The sequence below is a fragment of the Balearica regulorum genome, chromosome 8 (genome assembly GCF_011004875.1).
Source record: "Balearica regulorum gibbericeps isolate bBalReg1 chromosome 8, bBalReg1.pri, whole genome shotgun sequence".
NCBI classification, from domain to species: domain Eukaryota; kingdom Metazoa; phylum Chordata; class Aves; order Gruiformes; family Gruidae; genus Balearica; species Balearica regulorum.
Window position 1 is genome coordinate 7,066,849 of NC_046191.1, and position 23,896 is coordinate 7,090,744.

The window sequence follows — 23,896 nt, forward strand, 5'->3', positions numbered from 1 at the left end:
ATCAAATACATCTTTTCCTCTACTTAAGTGCCTGAAGCAAGCTAATGTCCTTCTGCATCATGAAACGCAACAAAGGGACCCTGATTTAGAGGGCAAGGTGAGGTTTGCTGTCTCTATGGAAACTAGAGACCAGTCTAATGACAGGGTAGATGAGCAAGCAAGAACAGAGGTCCATCAGAGGAACAGAAGCCATCGGATCTCAGACCAAAGTTGAGAAAGTGAGGCAATAAATGTGGCGAGTGGACAAAAAGTTGTACGCTGAGATAGTTTTCCAGCCCTGATCTGGTAAATGTGCCTCTAAAGGTTTGTTTGATGAGATAGAATAGGGAAGAATACATTGTCCTCTGCACAGATGGCTTAATATATCATGAAAACTCCCATTTCAGACAAAGGAAATTGGAGGAAGCCCAGTGAGGACCATGTGAAAACAGAACTCCCCCACCCACCCAGCCTAGTAAAAAGGCTCTTGGTGCAACCTGACAACTCAGCCCATTTCCTTTCAGGCAACTCATTTAGCAGAAGGCCTCAAACCCCTTCCACTGACACAATTCTCTTAGATTTCTAAGGGATAAAACACCAGATCTCATCTGCACGTCCTGCCCTTTTTGCATTAAAACTCTGAGCTGCCCTTTTCAGGTCAGTGTTGCCTTATCACCTTCCCCAGAAGGGATTTGGTCATATATATAACTGAATTAATATTCACTTTATCCCTCGTGTCTGAGGGTTCACAATTTAAAATCCCAAGTGCAGCTTCGTAGCTCCAGCAAACACTAGGAAGGATTGCCAGAGTCTCTGTAACTCCCAACCCCCCTTCTCTGGACCCCCCCAGGTACAGCCATGCTCCTAGGGAGCATCTCTGACCGCAGGCTGCTCTCCTCGGACGTAACAGACCGATGGCCCCAGTCAGAGCACCGGGGGGGGAACAGACCATAGTTTCCATTCAGCTCAACATCATGAGTTATTGACGCAAGTAACAAACGCAGCCTAACGAGAAGAAAAGCTGCAGAGACACATTTTATCATTGACTCAAAAGAGAGATCAATACATTTGTATACATTAGAGGGAGCAATCTCCATTAAAAAGCAGAGGGATGCGTCAACCATGTTCTTCATACTTGCTAGGATCCCATGGCTTTCAACATGTTCTAGTCTCTGCCTGAAGTCTCTCTCTCAAAAGCTGATGGGCTCATAAGAGAGATCAGCCCCATCCGCCCACCCTTACTGACCCCTGGAAAACCACAGGCAATTACCAGACCCTGCACCTTCCCCAAAAGTACCTGGGGGAGCTGCAAGGAAGACAAAGATTTAGAAAGATTTTTGGCTGTGAATGGTTCAGAGTGACTAGAAGACACAGTGAGGTTCAACGTGACCATACTGACACAGTACAGGCATGTATTTGCTCACTTAAGAAAATAAAATTACATTGAGGGGGCTTGTGGTTCCTCTGATTACCAGGAGATTGAATGCGGCTAATTGGGATCAAATGAACAGTTTTAAGTGCAGCACTTTGTGCAGGTGTTCTTTTAAAAAAAAAAATCAAAAGTAACAATGTGAGTCATTAACAGCCTCTTCGTCCTGCAATCGCTTGCGGTTTATTTTACTGAAATGAAAATTTATGGGGACATCACTGAAAGTAATTTCACTGTTTTTCTTCTAGAACCAAAAAATACAAAGCATTAAACTGGTGTGAGCAAAAACTCCATCAAAGAAGGCAGCAGACATTGCAGGAGTCTACACGTGGCACACGCTACCCTGGTTCTATGGAGGCCTGTGAGTGCAGATTTGCATGGTTGCAGTCTCCCCAAAACTGCATTTTCTATGGCAAACTCCACTAAAAAAAGTGAACTGCAACATTCGCTGCAAGAGCTACATGAGAAAATGGTAATTTTTTTTTTTACTGAAAACAAGGAACTCTCAAAGTGGCTCTGGTCATACATTGCATTTTGCACCTTAAACGGCTGCGGTGTCAGGACTAACAGTAAGTGTGGTGGAGAGAGGAGCGTTAACTGAGAAAAATCACTTGCCTACTGGAGACAGCAAATTCACCAGCAGACACTCACTGCCAAGTTTACAATGAGCTGGAAGCCACAACTCTACAAAGGTGTAAGCACAACACCTGTTTCTCATGGTGCATGATCTATAAAGCATCCCAGCAGCCCCAATAACACAAGAAATAGCAATGTGTTACCTAAGGTATGCAAGGTGTACATTAAGGGAAGACCTGAAGAAGGCAGGTCTACCTATGATGTCAAAGTAATATTTGTACATTTGCTAATACCCCAGAGAAAAGACTCTGGGGAGGAAAATCTTCTGTATTCGGGTAGCTACTCCAATGAACCTGGAGTACAAACCTGGATTGATGATCACAGCAGAGGGCAGGGTCCTCAGCACAACTTTCAGCTCTGGAAATGGGTTCTAGAATCTGCCCTCAACTCCAGGTTACCTCATAGCTTGTGGTACTCCATGGCGCTGCTGAAACACTTTCCACTTTAGCATTACTGCCTCAAAACTCTTATCAAGGTCTCTCCTTTCACCCACTAGTAAATGCTGTCTTGGGAAATCAGCTGTGGTGACATCTTTGCCGCTTGTTTGGCAGCAAAGTGCAACTGTGCTATCCACAAGCTAATCCACAAGATGCTGCAGCACCACTCTTCATACACAGAGGAGGCAAACTGGCACAGTGACACTCATACCTCAACTTGCAGAATAGATGTCACAAAGTATATAAACATTTTTCATTATATAGTCTATATATAAAAACATTGTATCCAATTGAACATGCTCTATCTAAAATCAGTTTTTACTAACTCTCTGCAAACTCAATGGAAGTCAGGATTAGCCTATCTGTTTTAACCCCTGAGAATAATATTGCTTCCCCTCTTTCATTAGCATGAGTTTATCTTGCCCTCCCTTGATCAGGAAATGCATCAGCCCTTAAGTCTGATTAGCAGTAATCAGAAAACATCCACACCTGTATGTAGGCAGTGGGAGGCTTTTTAATTAAAAATGGATTTTAAGAACATGATGTCTCTGTTTTGAAAGGGTAAATGCATCTTTCAAGGAATATGAGCTATAGAAGTCGCTTAGGTATTGTGTTTCTTCAAGGATAGTAATGCTACCAGAGAATGAAACATCTTAATAGTTAGAGGGATTAATTTCTGCTCTTGGTATATTCAATGTCACTAAAGTACTGGAGAGTTTTTCAAAGGCTGGATGATAGAACAGCCAGTGCTTATCATCTATCCAAAAACAGGTCCCTTTTTTCTTGCTCAATTTAGTTTTAAAACCCAGGTCCAAGGATTGTGGTGTGGGGACCTGCACTGGACACAAAAGCAGCCCAGGAAGTACTAAGGCAGGGCTGTGCATGGGGGAGCAGGATGATTACTTCTGAAGAAAGCAGAATGGCGAGGAAGCAGTGCCCAACTGAGATAAGTGATTTTTATTCCTTCTGTTTGCAAGTCTTTACTATCTTTAATGCCTGTTGAAATAAAACATTTGGAAGAAAAATCCTCCCTGACGGTTTAACTTTCTCACCTTTTGGTTAAATTCTAAGGATGTTTCTGCTCCTCATTTGTCAAGTTCCCAGTAAAGCCAAAGGAAGGCAATACTCCTGTTACACCGAAATGTAAACTGCAAGCAGAATTATAAACCACCTCTACAAGCCTCCTTCGTATGCTATAAAAAAGCTTAGAAAAGTACATCTTTGCACTTCTGTTTCATTTTCATTATTGTCTTTCACCTCTCTACTTCTATTTCTCTAAACAGAAAGATAATAGTATTAATCTATTCCTTGGGGCTCTTGTAAAGATTCATCAGTTAATGTTTATGCAGCAAAATGGAATAAGTGCTGTATAAGTGCTAAGCATCATTATTGTTCTCTCTCTCTTCATCAGCACATCCTGTACATCCGAAGTAGACCAGATAAACACAGAAATTAACTGTCCTCAATGTAAGGCAAGTGAGAAAGGTAAAATGACTGCTAGAGAGCCGCTAATTAAAAATGTTTGCTGTTGGTGATGTCTGTGTCTAACAAAACAACCCACTAAGTTTTAAATAATTAAATATATTTCTTTACTCATTTGAGCAAGTTCTGTCTGCAGCAAATAAGCTCTGAGAATATGTCCAAATTAAATACGCTGCATGTTTCCATGTGAGTTGTGCTTTGGAAACTGCACATATAGTAATAAACACAGGAAATAAATGAGATCTGCAAAGAATCACTGAGGAGTTTCGGGATTTTAGAATGCAAAACCTACTTGCTGCTTCAGTCAAATTCCTGTTTAAGAAGCAGCCGCTGTGGGAGGGGACAGCCATGGAGGAGTGGAGGGACAGCTCTGTGCTGGGAAACACCTGGAAGAGGAAAAACAGAAAGAAAAATTAAAATCAGAACAAAGACAAATTAAAAAAAAAAAGAAGCCCAGCAGATTGCATCGTGGCTGCAGATGGAAAAGCAGAGATGAGCAACAGCACACCCTTTTCGGTCGGGTGAACCCACCACCACAGAGCTGAGGTGTGCAGCACCCACGGCATGCAGATCCCCTCGCCCCACGGCTCCTGGCAAAAAAAAGGGAGGCCCAGGAGCTCCCTGCACTGGGAAAGCCACTCTCTGCTCTCTCCATCCCACCTTCACTTAAATGTTGACTCCCTCCTTTTCTTTTTTTTTCATTCCCAGCAAAACCACCCTTCATCGCCCCAAGCTCTACCCACCATGTGATCATTTACCTCTTCACGATGGATCTGTAAAATGCAGCATCCTGATCTGGCAATATTTTAACTGGAGCACACAAAACTGACACAGTGCAAAGCATCTCTCTCAGCTTAAACACATGCTCTGTCTTGGAGGAGTTTTGTCCTGAGCTGTAAAACTCTGAGCCTGATTTGCAAGCAGAAGCCCTTGCTCCCTGCAACAGCTGAGGGAGAGCCAGGCACCCTGCTCGAGCTAAACTGGAACACGTTGCAGCAGTGGCATTGCTGTACAGCACTGCTGTTTGCAACTAGCTCCCTCTTCGCAACTACTTATAGTAACTAATCCCCATTTCTACAGGTTTTTGATGCAGGAATTTAGATTAGTCCCAATATCATTGGGACTTCTCATTTGTCTATCTCAAAGTCTTTTCATCTGGTCCACCTCAAAGCAGAGCTGGTGGTTGTGGTTTTACACCTGTCCAGAGTATCTTGGCTTTTACTTTTGGAACAGCTTGCCCTCACTTAGACATTTTTCATGATGCGGCACAGTGTTATTTTCTAGCCGAGGCTGGCATGAACAGTGCACAAGTACTTAAGCTGAAATAGTCTAACAGAAATAGGCTTTTTATACTGCATCACAGTCTGACATAGAAAATTGCCGCACTTCTCTTATCAAAATATTGCAGGGCCGTAATCATAGCTGCTGTCTGCTCAACTGTGCATCAGCGCCCAGCTGGGTATGTCAGCATAGGTGCAAGGGGAAAAAGAGGGCTTCATGCAGAGGTTCTTGCAATTGAAATCCCTAGTTTGGGAAGTTAAAAACACATATGGGACTAAAATCATGCTAGGAAACCTGATTTGCTTTTCTTTTCCAGAAATAACAACTTCATAACAGCTTTCTACTGGACATGACCTTCATTTGAGGGGAGGTGACTTTTATCCCTGCTTATGCAGATGGACAGTTGAAGCACCTTTCCATGGAAACACCGCAGCCATTTAAGACTGAGTTTACCCAAGGGACTAATCTCCCCCATAACTAACGCCTGGAGTGGCTGAGCCCTCTGCACAAGCAGCTCTTCCCTGCATCCCTCTGCATCACAACAGCCTCCTGTCCTGCTCTTCCAACCTCCAGCTAAAGCTGCTTCCCCCCAGGCTGAACCTGAGGTGGATGACTTGCAAAATGGCAATTCTTGTCACTGAAGGATGCTAAGATGTGTGTTTTGTTCATCAAGGAGCATCTTCCAAACAAACCAAATAAAAGTGTGCAACTAGGGAAAGAATAAAGATTATGGAAGAAAAACAACTTCTCACAGCACCTAGAATTTAGGGATTTGGCCTTCCAGTTGGCCAGACTGAGGCCCTGTTTTACTAAGTTACAGTATTTTACTTCTTACTGTAGTAAAGCCTAAGACTCCTTGTCACTCACCTCAAACCTATGGTTCTGGGTAGTGCAAAGACTCAGTATAGAGCTCGTCCTGCATAAAACATTTGCCCTTTGGGCATGCCAAGATGGAACATCTCAATGCTAAGGAAGGATGTGTCAGTAAGAGAATGCTTGAAATGCAATGTGCCTGTACATGCACACACCAGCTCTCTGGGAAGGCTTTAAATAATACTGTTTCTCAGGCACAGCATTCTCCAGCAAAAAGTCCCTTTTGTCCATTATCACGGATAATAAGAATGGTCATTACCTTAGGTAAAAGGGAAACATGAAAAGGATGCAAAAGACTGTGCTTAAATCAGTTCCCCAAAGGTAATAACTTCCTCCGAGTCTGTGGCAGTCCTGCTAGAGGGAGCTAATCCCACCTGCTTCCAGAGCCAGACCTCTGGAGCAGAAGTACTGGCCTCAGAGAGCACAGCAACTCCTGTGGCCCTGCTGAGAACTGAAGGCAAGCTCTCTGCTACAGCACCATGGTGTAGTAATTCTGCACTTTTTAAAAATTATTAAGATCTCTGTAATGAGATTAAGTTTGGAGAAGTTTGGCTTTGTCTCTCTCAGAATGCTCTGGGGAGCTGCCAGATGGCAGCTGTGAGCAGTCGAACTGCTGAAACCTGGCCTGCTCCAAGCCAGCACTGGCAGGTAGGCAGTCCTAACAGGCACTGGGATCCTGGAGGAAGAAAAACACCCTTCAGAGTGTAAATTGTATTAAAGCATGCCAAGGAAAATACAGGCTTTTCATGTTTGCAGAGGCCTGGAAAGTCAGGAAATTTGGGGTTGTTTCCCACATCTGCTACAGATGTCTTACATGATTCCTTTCTCTGTATCTCTGGTTTATGTACCTTCTTCTCTCACAGTGGAGAAGAGGTTGAGATGGGCTGAGAACTGCCGAGGTGCTTTCTCAGGTCTGCTCTTGCTTGAGTCCCCTGGGCAGCGTTGCATTAACGGCTCTCTGCCTCAAATTGACACCCCCGCCGCTTCCTCCTGCATGCAGCTGTCCTGTTATACAACACCAGGATTTAGGCTTACAATGGAATTCCATCACCTGGGAGGAGGAGATGCTGGACTGCAGAGCAGAAGCAGACATGCCCTTCAGAGCAGTAAGGTTTTACAGTGATAACCCTTTCCATTAGCTCAGATTTCATCACAACGCAATTACGCTTGTTCATGAAGTGCTGCCTGTTTTAGATCAGGGTTTATGTTAAACCCATGACCCATTTTCATTTTGGGGCTTCAGAAAATAATTTGCATGCTTCAAATTTTGAATTATTGGAGATAAATTGATAGTTTAAGTAAGGGTCCATAAACTGTATTTACACAGTGGATGCTGATCCGCCCCTTCTCATTCAAATCCAGTCTCTGACCTAAGGGAATCTGGCCCACAGGTTGTGCTTCAAGTCAGAATTCAGCCTTCAGTAAAGACAAATCAACTTAATGCATTTTAAATGCAAGAGTCAAATCAGGCTGGGAAGAAAGCCCACGTCAGCTACCAATCTTTTATTTGGTCATATTACCAGACTATGTCCTACAAAATCCAAGCCAGATGTGTTTATTAATTACAAAAATTTTCTATCTGGCTAGCTGATAGAGTTTAAAGAACCCTGACACAAACAACTGTCTTTATAAAGAGTATTGAACCATTGCTTGTTCTCATCATTTGCATTTCAGGAATATCCTAAAGGAAAAGGAGGAAGCATTTGTGGTGAATGCTGTCCATTAATTTGCCTGATCTCCTTTCAAGAGGAATAATCACCCATGAGAAGCAGTGAAAACTGCAGATGGCATGTAAGAATAAGTGTAATGTGCACCTATAAAATAAAATGTCCATTTTGCCATGGACAAGAGCTAGTAAAAGAAACTCAGTGAAGCAGGCCAGTTTTGCTCAAAGGTTTTGCTCTGATCAACGTCGTCAGAATCTGACTGTCAGAAGACAAAATGTTCTTTCTTCGACCAGGCCATTACATTGCTTTTTACACGCTCTTTGCATTTCAGAACAACTCCGTAAAGCAGCCAAAACTTCTAGAGTGTTCAAAACTTTTCCAGATAAACAGAGAGACACTTTGCAGGTAAAGGATAATAGCAATTCTTAAAAAGGAAAATTGTCTTGAATTTTCATGTTCCTAGCAAATTAACTGGTTTTCTTTTTTTTCTATTTTTTTCTTTTTTTTTTGGTACGTGTTTCAGTAATGACTAAATGGTTTAGTGCATTTCTTCCATTCAGACTAGGCAAAAAACATTTAATCAATGCAATGTCTGGATCATATTCTGCTAAAATAGCCACCTCCAGTTTGTATGAACGTTTCAACCTTTCTGAGCCTGAGGCACCTCCTTGGACAACAGATTTTCATTATAGTGATGCCATCCCACAGCTCTGCTAGGATGTCACACACCGCTTGTGGTTTCAATGTTAAAAGCCTCCCCACAGCTCCTCTCAGTTGGAGACGCACCCATGTACCAGAGCCACCTCCCTCCTAGCACTGATCAAACGTTTGATGGCTTTGTTGGAGAGCAGTAGGAGCAAGGAGAGCATCATGAGGCAAAGTAACCAGCAGCTTTTATGATGGGTAGTTTTGGATCCTTGCTTACTCGTATCAATACCAACAGATGTTTGCTTGTGTGTTTTTCTGCTGATTTCAGTGATGTAGGATCAATACAGTATATTTAGCAAAGTGTGAGTTGATCTGCATTTGGCATCTTCCGTAAACATTTGTGGGAACTGTGAGAGATGGACAAAATCTTTATGCATCTCTTGGCTTTTCAGTGTTCACCTACTGCTAGTGGTAAGCACATTGCAGACTTGCCATTTGGGATTTGTCTCACCTGCCTATAAATATCTGAAAGGCAGGCCCCCGCTCGAAGACAGCTGCCTGGGTCCCTTCCAACAGCAAATGGCAGGAACACATGTTGCTACAGGGTGAAATATCTCTCCTGGGCCAGGATGAATTGCCAAGTGCTGGTTACTGTCAATTATTTCCATTGGCTACAGGAGAAGTGCGGACAAATAGCTGAAACCAGCTAATTTTTAGATAGTTAAAACAAGGTGAGACACATCTGCCCTTTGCAGCTGTGTCTGTTTTACTTTGCTTTTAAAAGATCTGCTTGGTTTTACAAAATATAAGCAAGATTCTTGCTTTCAGGACAAAGCCAGGAAGATTAAAGAAGAAACTTACTCCCTTCCCTCATTGGCACATTGTTGTTATTCCCTACCCATCTACCACTGTTTTTTTTAACCTCCTTCCTGCAAAGCGCCTGGTAGTGGGCACTCTGAGGTAGCTGCTGAATTGAAATGAACCTTCACATGAGTTCAAGATGGAAATTCAGCAATTCTGAATCCAGCAATTCTGATGTTTGAAATGAATACGGAATCATGCACAGGCACACCGCTGAAAAGTTTACATTTGTCTATTCCTTGCCCTTCCTCAATTACTAGTTTGAAAGAACATCTTCTGTTTTACCAGTTTACACTGCAGGGAGCCAGTGTAAAACTTGTGTTGGGCTGTTTTTCCCCTGACTGGGTTTTGCTTTTAACAAAAGAAACACATGCGAACCCCTACTCCTGTCTAGTGCTCTATTTATGTGACAATCCATAGCAGTCCTTAACTAGAACTGCAAACTGAAAGGAGGCCCCATCGATTAACATCATTGCTACCAATTATGCAATGAAGGAGAAAAACCCTAGTCTTTTAAAAAATAAGAGACTAATTGTAGCAGTAGTTGCTAACTGCAATTAATTTGCAGGACTCTCAGAGGAATCCATAATGGAAAGCCATATGTTATAGTCCACAACTGATGCTGGGAAAGATTTGCCTTTTACGCATATTTGCTGTGTTGCAACTGTTTTGCTTGTACAGCAGGGTTTGGGTTGGTGGGCAATGGTTTCAGTGGGGTTTTTTTTGCTAATGTAAACTTAAAATTAGCGTAGGGGGGTTTTTTTTGTTTTTTTTTTTACCTAGAACATTGTATGATTCCATCTTATTTCGTCATTTGTTTTTATTTCTTTCTGGCTGAAGGCAGGTGAAGGGAGTGGGGGAACATACAGGGAGGGGGGCAGCACCTGAGTGTGCCAGGGCTGTTCTCTGCTGGAGAGAATGTCAGTCAAAACTGCTCAAGTGTTTTACTGGCTCCCTGGTGAACAGCATGGTTTAAAAAGTATTCCAAGAGGAACTACAGAGAATTAAAAGACCGCTGAGGCTGATAGCTCTACCATGCCAACTCGTGGAAATGATTACAAAAATCCGAATCACCAAGTCTAGGGAGAAACATTGTTGAGTGGGAGACTGTGACTCTTGTACAAGAGAGGTGTCTCCTCCCAGATCTGTGCAAGCTCCTGAGAGACAAACCATGGCAAAGCATTAGTCAAAAAGAAAGAATGTGGTAAGAGGAGGGTTCCCAGAAGAGATTAGGAGCAGGGTTGTATAAGGAAGTTACCACATGGACATGATGAAATAATTCAAAGTCACTGAGATCATGCTAAAGAAATTGGAATAGTGAACTTGGTTCTTAAACTTCTTAATGTGTTCTTAACTATCCCAGTGTCACTGATGGTGATGCTAAGGATAAAAGGATGCTTTTATTTTAATGATTTGTTAGCTAGCCTCCTCACCTGCTCACTGGTAATTTAGATTAATGGCACTTATGTCTTTTCTTTAAATAAATGGTTATTGCAGCTTTCCCATGGTGCTAAAAGAAAGATGCCTATTGTTCTTCATGCTAATACTATCATTTTTAAAAGTCTAAGATGGTTTTTTAGTCACCTGAACAGGGAATATGAATAGCAAAAGTGAACTACATTTGCACTGCATAAAATAAAGATGAAATCACTTTTGTGGAGTCTTGATATACACTTAGCAAGCATTTTAAAAACTCCCATATTCCCAAAATGTACATCTACACATTAAGGATCAGTAGTTTGTTCAACGGATAACTTCGTTATGAGTTATACTGTTTGGCTACTGAAATGATACGCTTTCTTCTCCTTCCAGTAAGATTCTGGGTAATGTGAAAGGATCGTAGTCAGATGTTAGTTCCTGCGGATGTAACTCACTAGTCATCAGGTATTAGAAGCTTTCTTGTGCCTTTCCCCTAGAGGATAAGAATTTTATGCCCAATGTTAAAAATGGTCGCATTTTTAGCATAACTTGCAACAGCTCAGTCTTCATCTTTGGAGGGTGCTGGTTCAGTTCCATAGGAGGACTGCACATGTTCCTTTACGTAATCTGGCAGATGCATTAAAATCCTGATAATTAAAGCTAGTTTTATAAATTTAGGAATAAAGTATCCTACTTTCTGACTAGCCCTGCAATACTAGGTACAGTATCATACCCACCATTTGTGCTTCAAGTTCTTTATTTCGTTCTGGGAACAAATTCCACAATGGTGATCAGAAATCCCAGCAAATCTGGAGAATTTAGGTACCGAGAGCCAGTGGCCTGGTGTATTCAGGGAGGTAACTGGAGAGCAGTTGTCAGTGGTAAGTGTGCATGAGTCAATGGCAGTACCCAGGCTTTACAACTGGATGCCTCCTCTTGCAATCCTTTGGCACATCAGAAAGGGACTTTCTCAGTTTTTTCATCAGTGGTAAAATGGAGACGTGATCTGATTTGTTAATTGTCTGGGAAGAGGAAAAAACCCAACGCTGCTACAATTTTGTTGAACAATTTGGTTTTCATGATCTACATATCGAGATTGCTAATTAATTCACATTCCCAGCTGTCCTTCACATTTCCCATGAATTTACCTCACTCTAATAATTCAGTATCTTTTAAAATTTGACTTCAATGAAGCATTTTTTTTCCTCAACTAATTCTGTCTGTTTCGAATTTGGGAGCCAGATATGACTTAGCACGTCACTAATATCCCTCAACACTCTTCAGTTTTCATCATTTGGCCACTGGGGAATTCTTTAGTGGCTGAGTGTCAGGTTTTAATTACATGGCTTTGTTGGAAAAGCTGTTTTATTTCAGTCCTTTACCTTTCTGAGCCACATAAACAAAACTGGAGAACTGAAGTGCTATTTGAAAAATGGGTATTGGAAGACACTGTGCATACAATGCCAGTTCACATACTTTTTGTATATCACTTAAAAATCACATGGTGCCCAAACTTGCAGCATTGCACCATCCAAACCACCAAACCATTAGGAACATATTCCGGAATTGTGCTGAGGGAGTTATGATACAGTTTCTATGATAATTGGTATGTATAATTGTTATATTTCATTTAAAGAAAGCACCTAGCAAGATGAATTCTGACTCCAATCTCATTAATTCACATTAAGCAAGATTTTGAATTACATTCACGTATCTGAAGATGCAGCAAAGCACTTAATTCACATGGTTTGGTGGAGAAGTAGGCTACAGTCTGTTTCATAAACCTCACTTCAACTTCCTTAAGCCTGGCCCAACTTTCTTTTCTCTTCTCCAGCTCTCTCCTCAGCTCTCCCAGCCTGTGTTTCCAGCTGGCTGTGAGCCGTTCGGCTACGATAGCACGGTCCTGAAGCTGAGCAAACGCAGATATCAGCACAGAGTCAGGGCTTTGCTAATCCATTGTTTGGAGATGGTACTTTCCTAGCAAGCACAGAGTGAGATCATGTCTGCTCATAAAAATGTGTAGGCAGACCCTTAGATATCAAGGTATTGTCAATTATTCCTCCAAACTGCTGGCACATAGGGTGAACCAGAGATTAAAAGCAAATCTGGCCTTAATACTCTGTTTATATGTTGTGCTGTTCAAGGCTCGGCAAATGTTCTCAGCAAGCAAACCCATGGGGAATCTACTTAGTCTGGCTATCAGGCCCAGGACCATAAATCATTGTACTAGAAATAAGTAGCAGTGAAAAACATCAACATTAGTTAACATTGTAGAGCTCTCTCTGCAGGGAAAATACAGTTGCTATAGGGATGGATTTGGGATGTACTTGTGTCATGGCAAACAGAATCTGGGCTACCACGTACATATGGAAGATTTTGGTGAGCCAACTTAGTGGGCGCTCCCTGTTGTTTTCTTAGCCTGTGTATTGGGTTTGTGTGGCTGTGCTGACTCCAGCCTCCAGCTATGGATCGTACTTCTCTGGACTCCCTGAAGAACACTTCTGAATGTGGAAGCTTGGTGGGAAACAGGGCATCGATTCTTATCGATCCTCCATCTACACCTTCATCCTGGCTAGATGAAAGCATCCCTTGCTAGCATACCCCTGGTTACTTTCCAGTGCTGGTCTTGCACTGGAGAACACAAACAGAGCAGACAATGCCATCCATCTTTCCCAGTACAAAACAAGGACAAAATGTTTTCCAGTTTACTTATGTGAATGGCACAGTACCTTGGTAATTAGTAGTTTAGGGATTTCTCATTCTGCCAGGTTTAATGAACATTAGCGACGTTGAGGAATACTGCTGTGAATAGCCGAACACTGCTGTAGTTGTTTATCAATGAAAATTTTCACTCTAGGTCAGGCACATTGGATTAAAAAAGCGCATTTCATCAAGCAGTACTGGATAACATACAAGTCTTGCTTAAAAAACAAAAGGAACACAGGGGAAAGCTATTATACACGGTATTAAGTTAAAGAATTTGATCTTTAGACAGTTAATGTCTTGTGAGACATTTTAGTGCTGTTAATGCCACAGTATTTGACCAGTTTGCATAGTAACAATCATATGTTAACACAGCAAACAGTTTTGCCCTGTAATATTTTCTCCTAAGATTTTCTCCTAAATCGATATTTGCATAGGTACCTTCTTTAAAGTCCTTAGATAGGAAAGTAACAGCAACATAGTGGATTATCTCAAGTGAAACCAAGCCAGTCCCAGTTTTCACATGGATTCAAGCCGTTTCCCAGGCCCTCGTGTTTTGCATTTTTGTCTACACCAAGCTACCAGTCACAAATAAAAAGCAGTCCTAAGCCTCCCCTGACAATACAATGAGATGTTTACAAAAATCATGAGATTTTTAAGTAACTGTTTATGTCCTTGGGGAAAAGACCCTAGCATGCAGATTTGCAAGCCTTCCCCACCAAACAGCAAGCAATATCTGTTCTTTTTCAGTTTCCAGAAAGATGTTTGTTATAAATCTGGGATTAAGGCCAGGTGTGGTCACAAACAAATTTGGGAAGGTGAAGTAATTGCTATTTGCTGAACGTAATTGCTTCCTGTTATTATTTCCATGGCAATTAATGCAATTCTCTATAATACTTTTGGGAATAATAAAGTTACTGGAGAAGAACAGCAAACAAATACCTTTGCTCTAGAAAAGAGATTAGTACCAAACCTGGTTTGTTATATGGACAGCTGCATTGTCCTTAGCACTTCACTTTCTTGCTTTTAAATGCTTGGCATAGTCAAAGTTATGAGAGACAATTAGGTTGTTGTCACTTAGCAACCATGACTGGGTTCAGGAGCAAAGCACTTTGGAACAGACAGTACTTGACTACTAAACATTACCTCTACAGCATACATAGGATCACTCACTTCTGTTTAGAAATGGGGAGACCAGGGCACAGAAAAACAATCAAAGTACCTTTTAAAAGAGTTCACATCCCATTTTTCGAGCTACTAGAGAAACTTTATCTTCCCCTGATTTTCCACCATCCCATCACCCATACAGATGAGTTTTTGAAGAGATGTTTGAGACAGGAAGGACATAGGAAGGCACCTAAGGGTGTCTCAAGGCATCTAGGTGCTAATGTCCCCAAAGTCAACTGCAGTGAAACACCTACATACTGTGGGTGTTCCAGTAAACCTCTCCACCTGTATGTTCACATGTATCACTTAGGTGCTTTTGAGTTTCAAGTAGGTATTTAGGATGTCCTTGGATGAATAGGAAGTTCTGAATGAAAAGATTATTATTGTAATTCTACATTTCCTGTAAATTATGGGACTTTGGTACTTCAAAAGTGGTAGGCGCATCAAACATTGGTGACAAAAATATTATTCCTTTGTATAAAAAGTAATTCAAGTAACTCCTTTTTCCCTCTCCCCAAAAAACTCTATCTCAGTGGATTCATAAAAGCCCGACACTTCTTTCTCTGTCTACTCTTGTACATATTGGAAGGGTTGGGGAATGGGGTGGGACTAGACAGCACCAAGGACAACAGAGCGGACATTCTGGCCCAGACCTTGATACATCCCCACAGTGCAAATATGTGCTAAGAGTTATTTGAGAAAATAAAGCACAGGAGACAGAAAAGTGACTAATTTAGAAGGATCCCAATACTTAGTTAAGACGCAGAGCCATACCAGGAGGGTTTAAAGAACCAAGGCCAACTTACGCTGGTGCATACAAGGGCAGCATCAGGATCCTTCGTTTTACAGCTGCGACTTGACAGAAGCACTCCTGAATCACAGATGCAGAGTGGGAGGCTCAGGGCCACCCAGCATCGTCCAAGAGAGACTCAAGTGTGTATTTTCCTAGGAGTTTAAACACAGACTTGAAAAATATTTGACAGATATTACAGGAGCTCCCAATGGAAGCAGAAGCTCAGTGTAGCTGGTCTCAGTGCACTAACGGATGAGGAAGCTTTTGCTCTGATATTCCAGCATCCAGCTAAACCATTCAGTTCTGGAAGACTGAATAGATGTAGCCGAAAATACCAGTAACCAAGTATTTCTCATTACTTTTAGCTGCTGAAAAATACTATGGAAAACAGAGGAAATTAATTTGGCTGGGGCATGCGATGCTTGCCTGGTAGTCCTTAAGTATTTCGTTCAGCCCCAGTACAGAGAAAAGAAAAATGTCTGAATATATTCAGTGAGGGTCCAGCTTTCTGCTTGTCGCACTAGGCAGCAAAGCTGCGACTGGCTGGAGTGTGCTGCTGCTCTCTGGGGAAGAGCAGCTCTCTCTCGCTACGCCACCTTGCCTAATGTCTGGCACTAGTGACTTGCTTATTGATTGTGCCCCAGAAGTCCAGCTTTACAAACATCATCTGCCAAGGATGCAAGTACACAGCAGAAAGGGAATCAACATATATGAAGTAGAACCTGCAGCTACGAGCCCTTGGCAGCTGAAGTGCAATTGTCTCCCCTCAAAGCAACTCAAAGCAGGAAACAGAAGTGATCCACAGGAGAAGCCAGATTCCTTCCATTGTCATAGCAATAACCCAAAAGTCTACATTAACCTGAATCCCTCATTTCACCATCTCTAGCCCTCTGTCCAGCCAAGTTCCTGGTTACATACCAGCTATGTGTATCTTGCATGTATTTTTCTTGTTATTACCCATCCACAGCTGTCGGACTAAGCTGCCCCGTGCTGCTGGGGATCCTTCTCCACATTGAGAGGTCTGTGTACTTCCATTATGGAATGCTCCTTATAGAGCAAAGGATTTTGAAGTGCAGGAAAGGGCACAGAATCAATATAGACAATGGAAGTCTAAGAAATGCTTACAGTCCTGTCTAATGGCACTCTTAGGCTTTAGAATATGATGTTCAGGGCTCCTGGGAACCACAGTCACAGCAGAAGCAGTGAGGTGAGAAGTTATCGCTTCAGTGTAAGCAAGCGACAGTCTGTAAAACTGCTGAAAAGTTAGTGGGTACTTAGGGTTTCAAGGTTTCTATGTCTACAGTTCTTGTGTTTTGAAAATGAAATTAGCACAAGATCCAACAACATACTTGGTATATTAGATGTGTATTAATTATGTTCTATAGAGAAATAAGATGACATTTAAATTGCTTCTAATAATGTAATTGCACCATGAAGCTACTGTATTTCTTTATATTTTTGCTTTATTAAGAGATATTATCTTTTTAATCTTATGCTTCTCATTAGTACAAAATAATGGATTACACTCATCTAATTCTCAGGCTTAATTTATGCTTAACTGCCAGAGAAACGTGTGCTCCTGGGTGTTTCCTTCCAGTTCCTTTCTTAAGCAAGTGCAGCATTCCTGTCTCTTAAAAACTTGTTCTGTAAAAGGCTGCTATGTGTCTTTGATACTGTGGGATCCTATTCTCTCCTAGTCATTAGACTGGAAAGCCTATGTGTTACCCAAACATTTGTTAAAATATTCGTATTCGTAATCAGTTTCAAGACGTACCTTAAAAAAACGCGTAAGAGCTTAGATTCCAAAAGTTACCAGGAATTAGTGCAACATTTTCCAGTCAAACCCCAGAGTTTTAGGTACTGAACTGAACATAGTGTTCCTGAAAGAGAAGGACAAATTGGGAAAGTGTAAATGTTAGGGGAGGTATGACCCAGAAGCCAAAACTCCAAATGCTTTTCCCTGAATCATCTTATGCTGCGAGACTTGAAATCTGTACAAACACTGTTCCCTCCTGAGGCAGAAAGAAGGAAGAATTTGAAATCTGTAAGGCTGAAAATAACTTTCCCAAAAATCTTTCTTGTGCATTTCTCTTGCCACATTAGACACTAGAAAAGGTACAGAAGCGTGTGAATGTTTGGATGTGAACACCTGACAATGTGTCATGCTGTCGTGTGATCTGCCATTAAAAGCAAGTCACAAGGGTGACTGTAATGCAAGCGTTGCTGAGTATGATAGCAGGAGCTTTGGCAGTTGCAGGAGGATAACATGAAAGCAACCTGCATGGAATTCTTTTGCTCAGCGGCACATCTGCATCCTCCCTGAATCAATAAGCCCGGGGTGGAGAATCTTTTTGTCTCACCTGGTCCTTCTTTTCCTCTTTCTTTACGTGCTTTTCGAATAGCCCAAGAAAACAGATGGTGTACCCCTGGAATTGTGCCTCACAACTTTATGCCAAACAGGCCTGAACGCCAGAATTTTTTAGAGATTATGATAAAGCTGGACCCGGCTGTCTATAGCCCAGTGTCCTTGACAGGACATATCAGCACAATTTTACAGATTTTATCTCTGGTGTAAATAACCAGACAGACCAATGCCTTCCACAGGCTTTCTGTTACCTGATATATGCTGTAGAGAGTCCTTTCTCGCTCTATCCTCCCTACTGTACGTGCTTGTTGCTCCTCTATTTCCCTTTTCCTGTATGTTACTGGGTGCGATTAGCTGCGCTTGCTGAGCACCGTTCAGATACAGCTCAATGGTCCGCCAATGAATTCTCTCTGTTGGTGTTTGAATTCCCCAGGTGTAACTTCCAGATTTAATTTAGTCCCATTACATCACTGAAACAGAGATCTGCACTATCGTTATTCTCTGTCCTGGGATATTTTATGCTTACTCATGCTATTCCAAAACAACATGCAAGCAGCTGCACAAAGCATCATTTTTTGTGATGGTTTTATTTTTGCCTGCCTCAAAATTAACAGTTACCAAGTGAGTTAAAGTATTATTCCACATTCCCTGTCTAACACTACAGAGTGACTGCTCAGTACAGCCACTTTACCACTTCTTTTTTTAATTATTTAAGATATTGTGGTCTTCTGAATGAGTTAGAAAATTACTTTATTGAAATGTTACTGCTACCACTGAGGACTTTTCAGCACTTCATACCACTTACTGTTGCCAAGCTGATAAATATGAAACATCGCCTGTTGATAACCTGCAAGGAACATTATTTTCCTCAAGTGGAACAAGCTCTCCAGTTGTGACGTATTGGAGGGATCTTTACTCCAACTGCCACCCATATTAACGTGCTAATCAGCAGCAAAGTGAAGAGTCACAGCCAAACCCAAAAACTCATCAAAACTTAAAGGAAATCACTTGCATGTTACTCACCAGTAAGGCTGGCACAGATTTGCTGTAACTTTATGTTCTTTTTGTTTTTTCTCCACAGAGCAGATGACATCTATGTGAGAGGTATTTTCCGTACTGACTGGGTGCTTTAAATTCATACACAGAAGAAAGAATAATAGGAGACAATGGTGAATCACCACTCATGAATGTAGAGTCATAGGGGAAGACGATGTAAGAATTAGAGATTTCCTCTGCAGTCCCAGAATGCCAGCCCCATTCTCTGTGCATCCTGGTCACCTGAAGGTTTATAGCAACTTATTTTCCTCATAGTCTCATCCTTTCTACTTATTGCCTTAATATTGGACGTGGGGCTGTGCTGCAGGTTTGGGATTCATATTCACATCTGTTGTGATATAACCCAGCAGGCAGGTAAAGCAACCACACCACTGTTTGTTCGCTCCCTCCTCCCCCAGTGGGATGGGGGAGAGAATTGGAAAAAAAGGTGAAACTTGTGGGTTGAGATAAAGACAGTTTAATAGGACGGAAAAGGGAGATGATGATGATGATGGTAACACCAATGTCCCCTCTCAGCTTCTTGTGCACCCCCAGCCCCTTGCTGGCAGGGCAGTGTGAGAAGCTGAAGAGTCCTTGACTTGGTGTAAACATTGCCTAGCAACAACCTAAACATAAGTGTGTTATCAACATTATTCTCATCCTAAATCCAAAACACAGCTCTATACCCACTACTAGGAAGAAAATTAACTCTATCCCAGCTGAAATCAGGACAACACCTGAGAGGGAAAGGCTTCTGTCTCTGAAGTGGTAGTTTAACTCCTCAGAGGTGGAAAGTTAAACTTTGAGACAGGACTGGGTTTACCATGAGAATTTCTTCCAGTCCCAGGTTTGCTGCTATTGAAAGGGACAGACATGCTTTGGTCTGCATTATGAGCCATTACTCTACATCAGATAAAGCAAATCACATTTTAGACAATCAAAAATTGTGGGGATTTTTAGGAATGAAGTTTTCACATTCTTAGATTGAACTCTCAGATTTCTCGCCTGGACAGAAATGAGATGACAAATGCAATTGGTGCATACCATTTTTGTCTCTTACACAAAAGAAACATCTCTAATGTGTTGGCTTAGGTGCATTTACCTCCACATTTTCTCAGCATGAATGCAGCTTGGGTACAGGCAATGCTATGCAGGAGCTAGCATGCTGCTTCTTGCTGACTGCTCTTTAGATCTCCATCCTGGAAAGGCCTGAGTACTCTCAAGTCTCCATCTAGTCAATGAGAAGCGAAGTCACACATTATAGACCATATCTTACAAACTGTCTCTGCTATAAAATCATTCTGAGTGAATTTTGGCATTTTTTTCTCCACGTAACCAAAATGTGAAAACGGTGCCAGGACATGATTGAAACTCAAGAGCTGCTAGAAAGGAGTTTGGGTGGGTCTTACCCTGCCAGATGCTGAGTTCACACCCTGGCTCTTGTGGGGTAAGAAGTGGGTACTCACAGCAGTGGTTACATCTATTCCCTCAGTTCTAGCACAAACCCAGGCATTTCCTCTCCATCTGTGCCTCTCACAGACTCACACACACTGTTGTCATCAACACGGCCATGGTGTGTGGTTGTCAGACTGAGACTTAGAATGGTGGACAGGTGGACAGGGCTGAATTTTTCATGATGCTGATATCAAACAAGTGTCACACTGCTCCCACACTCTGCAGCACTATTACAGCTTTTGAAGAAGAGGTCAGTAGAAATTCAAAGGACTGTGGGTTACTTTCTTGTTTCACTTCTTTTTTCCTAACCAGTCCCACTGGAGGACTGCAATCATCCATGATAAACCCCAATCCTATCACAGGGAGACAATGTACTTGCTGGAAACTTCTCCATCTTGCAGTTACTTTTTAGCATACAGGATTTCCTTCTTGAGCACACCTCTCTCCTGGGACCCAACAACTGCAGATGAAGCTGTCAATTCTGCCCTGCTGCTTTGCTGGGAAGAGAGCAGGATGTGATGGGGAAGAGAAGGAAAGTGCTGTTTGCCTCCAGCCCTTCTGCCGCAGGTGCCATACGAGGCACCGCTACAGCCCTGCGGAGACAGAGGAAAGAGTGAAAGCCGAGACAGAGCAAGACCAAGGCAAACCACACCAACAGCCCCACATGGAGCATGAGATTAGCATCATGATACGGATACATCGTGATAGTATATATATCTTTAAAATCACAGTCCTACCACAGTATTGTACCAGCTTTGCCACCAGCTTGTGCTCAGGCTTAGTATGTCCATCCTTAGGTGCAGAGGTAAGGATCTGTAGGACATGTGTACTACTTTACCCAGCTCTTCAAAAGATTTAACCAGATCTCATGACCTTTGCTTTTCCCAGCTCCTGCCTTCCCATGCCAATGGAGAAAATAAAAAATAGGAAATATTCACAAATTACCAGACCTAATAACTTGCCCTTCAGAAGAATCACATTATTCAGAGGTGACCTGTGTCATTAGAACCAGTAACTTTAGTAATTGTTTTCCCAACTGTGGCTCAAATTGTTGTCACTACTTTTAAAAAACAACGTATTGCATGAATACCAAATGTATTTCTTGGAGTTACTTAATGTCTCCCATTAATTGTGGAGAGATTCTGAATTTGTTGCCTTCATCATAAATAAAGCTATTTATTTCATTGGAAATATCTGGCTTTTAATTCAATATGAAGCACTCAGATACAACCTCATGTGACATTAAAGTCACTGCACCTTATCTCTTATCATCATTAAAATAAAGAATTAGGTACTTACCTCTGCTTCAAAATGCAAAGAAAAATGATATTGTCTCCTCTGTAGAAAGGACTTTGGGGTGACTGATCTTCTTTAAGAACAGCAAAATGCAAAACAATATTGCATTGAACAAATATCAAGTTCCTTTACTTTTTTAAAAATCCAAATTCATTCTGATACTTCCTTTCCCTCCCCTCACTTTGCACCTAAAAAAACTCTTTAGCAAAACCAGTATCAGACTGAAGGGTGCAACCAGTCTATAAAGCTCAGAGGGGGTTTAAAATTGAATTTTGAAACTTTGCAAACAAAGTCAATTTTTGCTCTGAGTCAATTTTCCCACAGCTGAATCTGTGCTCTTGTCTGTTCTCATTTCCCACAGGTAGTTACGGCACTGTCAGTTTGAAGTATTTCATAAATAACTTGCTGGTATTCAGCATGTTGCTTTATTTCCTCTCCTATAATTGAGTTGTGCTGGTTTGACATTTTGATTCAACATTGTAAAAAGAGCAGACTCAATTTACTGAAATTTCTGTGGTTGATGCATTTAGGACAAAATACTGATTCCATTTTGCAGTGCATTCATTAAGGGAAATGTACTTACCTTACATTTGTTTGCAGAACCAAGCAGTCATCAGGAACAAGAGGAACATCTCGCTCTCCTCCCTGGGTTAAGTCACAACTTTGGGCAGGGACGGTTCTGACCTGAGGCCTGGTTTCCATAAGGTTTTTCTGGTTTCCCGGATGGAGTCCAGTCCCATAGCTATTTGAAAGCCATCTGGAGAGCCATTTTGGTACTCTCTTGACCCTACATGAACATTTGAAGGGTTTCCATCTGCTACACACTATGTGAAACAAAAGGGAGAACATAGAAGCAGAGATAATGGCAAAGGACCATGTCATTGCAAAGTGTTACCTGTGGAATCCAGATTATCATAGTAAACATGAGAATTGACAACATACAATGTTCATCAGCCACCTTCCTGCTCTTTCCTGCTGCTTCTCTCTAATTCTGGGGGCAAACCTTGGGTCTTGCTTCTGCACACCCTTTTGGAATTGATACAAATTTTGCCTGAATGAGGGCTCAGGATGCTGACCCATCAATACCTCCATGCCCCTTAACATTAAAGACAGTCACACACCCCCCCTATTGCCACTAGCTTCTTTTTAGCAAGGGGTAAAGGGAAGCTGTGATTTCCTAAAATACTCTTCAGCTAGAGTATTCTGAAACATCAGCTGCAAAAAAGGTGCTTATATGCAGCTCTTTGTACTTACACTGTTTCCACTAATCAATTTCAACACTGTGTTGCTGTTGCCATCAAAATGTACTCTTCTGTATATAAAAAAAGGCTCTTCAACCTTTTTTTTTAACACTTTGTATTACTGTAGCTATCAAAATGTACTCTTGTGTATATAAAGCAAGGCTCTTCAACAGTTTTTTCTAAAGGATGCAGATCGGAAAAAGCATAGGAATAATGGAGAAGACTAGAAAGATGTTTTTAAGTAGCAAGCATATAACATAACTCAAATGTAAATTTTAGTAAATTGGTCAGAGACTTATGGACTCAGAGACACATGGATAGATTCTACCCATATAAAGCCATTGTATACAAATGTGCTATATAGACACAAACACATATATATATATGAATCAATTATCTCTACCTGTAGACCACACTTTCATAGTCACTAAGGAACAGAATGACAGAAGGAAGCTAAGTGCAATAATCCTGTGGACCACTAGAAACCAGCACCTTGTTTCCAAAGATGCACTCCAGAAATAAATGGTGGTTGGAAACTTGGACAGATCCCAGTGCTGGTGGTTGTTCAGATCAGGTTTTCCTTTTTTTCAGTTTCTCACTGTAGCAAAGATCTCTTTTTTGAACCAGTAATAGCTTCATATGGCGAGGATCTGACTTTCCAAAAACTTGTCATTGCAGAATTCTCTCGTCCTTTGCTTTTAATGCAATATTTTAATGGATTTTTATCCAACCATTCAATATCTGTTAAAATATGAAGTCTATATTTTTTCTTAACTTTCTAAATTTCTAAACAAATGGCTAGGAAAAGAACAAGTAGATCTTCTACAGACACCTACTAATTGACCACTCCTCTGACCTTATAGCTATAATCACTTCTAAATCTATTTGAAAAAATTTTAAATTCCTTACCTCAAATTAAGAGAGACAGGATTTCTGTGAGTGTCAGGCTAACACATGAAAACTTAAAAGTGTCTCATTTGTATTCCTACAGAGTAGCAAAATCTTTATGCTTTTCCTGCCTCATGTTTTCCAAAACTTGAAGGATGGAACAATCTTGAGGATCTCTAGCATTTGTCATGTTAGGAAAACAATTAAAACAGGCATTATTTTAATTCAGTAAAACTGTAAC

The 23,896-nt window shown here is 41.4% G+C and overlaps 1 long non-coding RNA gene across 1 annotated transcript; it reads left to right on the top strand.

The window, feature by feature from the left end:
* Nucleotides 1-1,654: 1,654 nt before the first annotated feature.
* LOC142602725 (uncharacterized) lies at nucleotides 1,655-19,279 on the top strand. The gene is made up of 4 exons (XR_012836495.1): nucleotides 1,655-1,769; nucleotides 3,291-7,223; nucleotides 7,792-7,908; nucleotides 18,822-19,279. It is a non-coding gene; the product is annotated as an uncharacterized LOC142602725 (long non-coding RNA).
* Nucleotides 19,280-23,896: the final 4,617 nt, after the last annotated feature.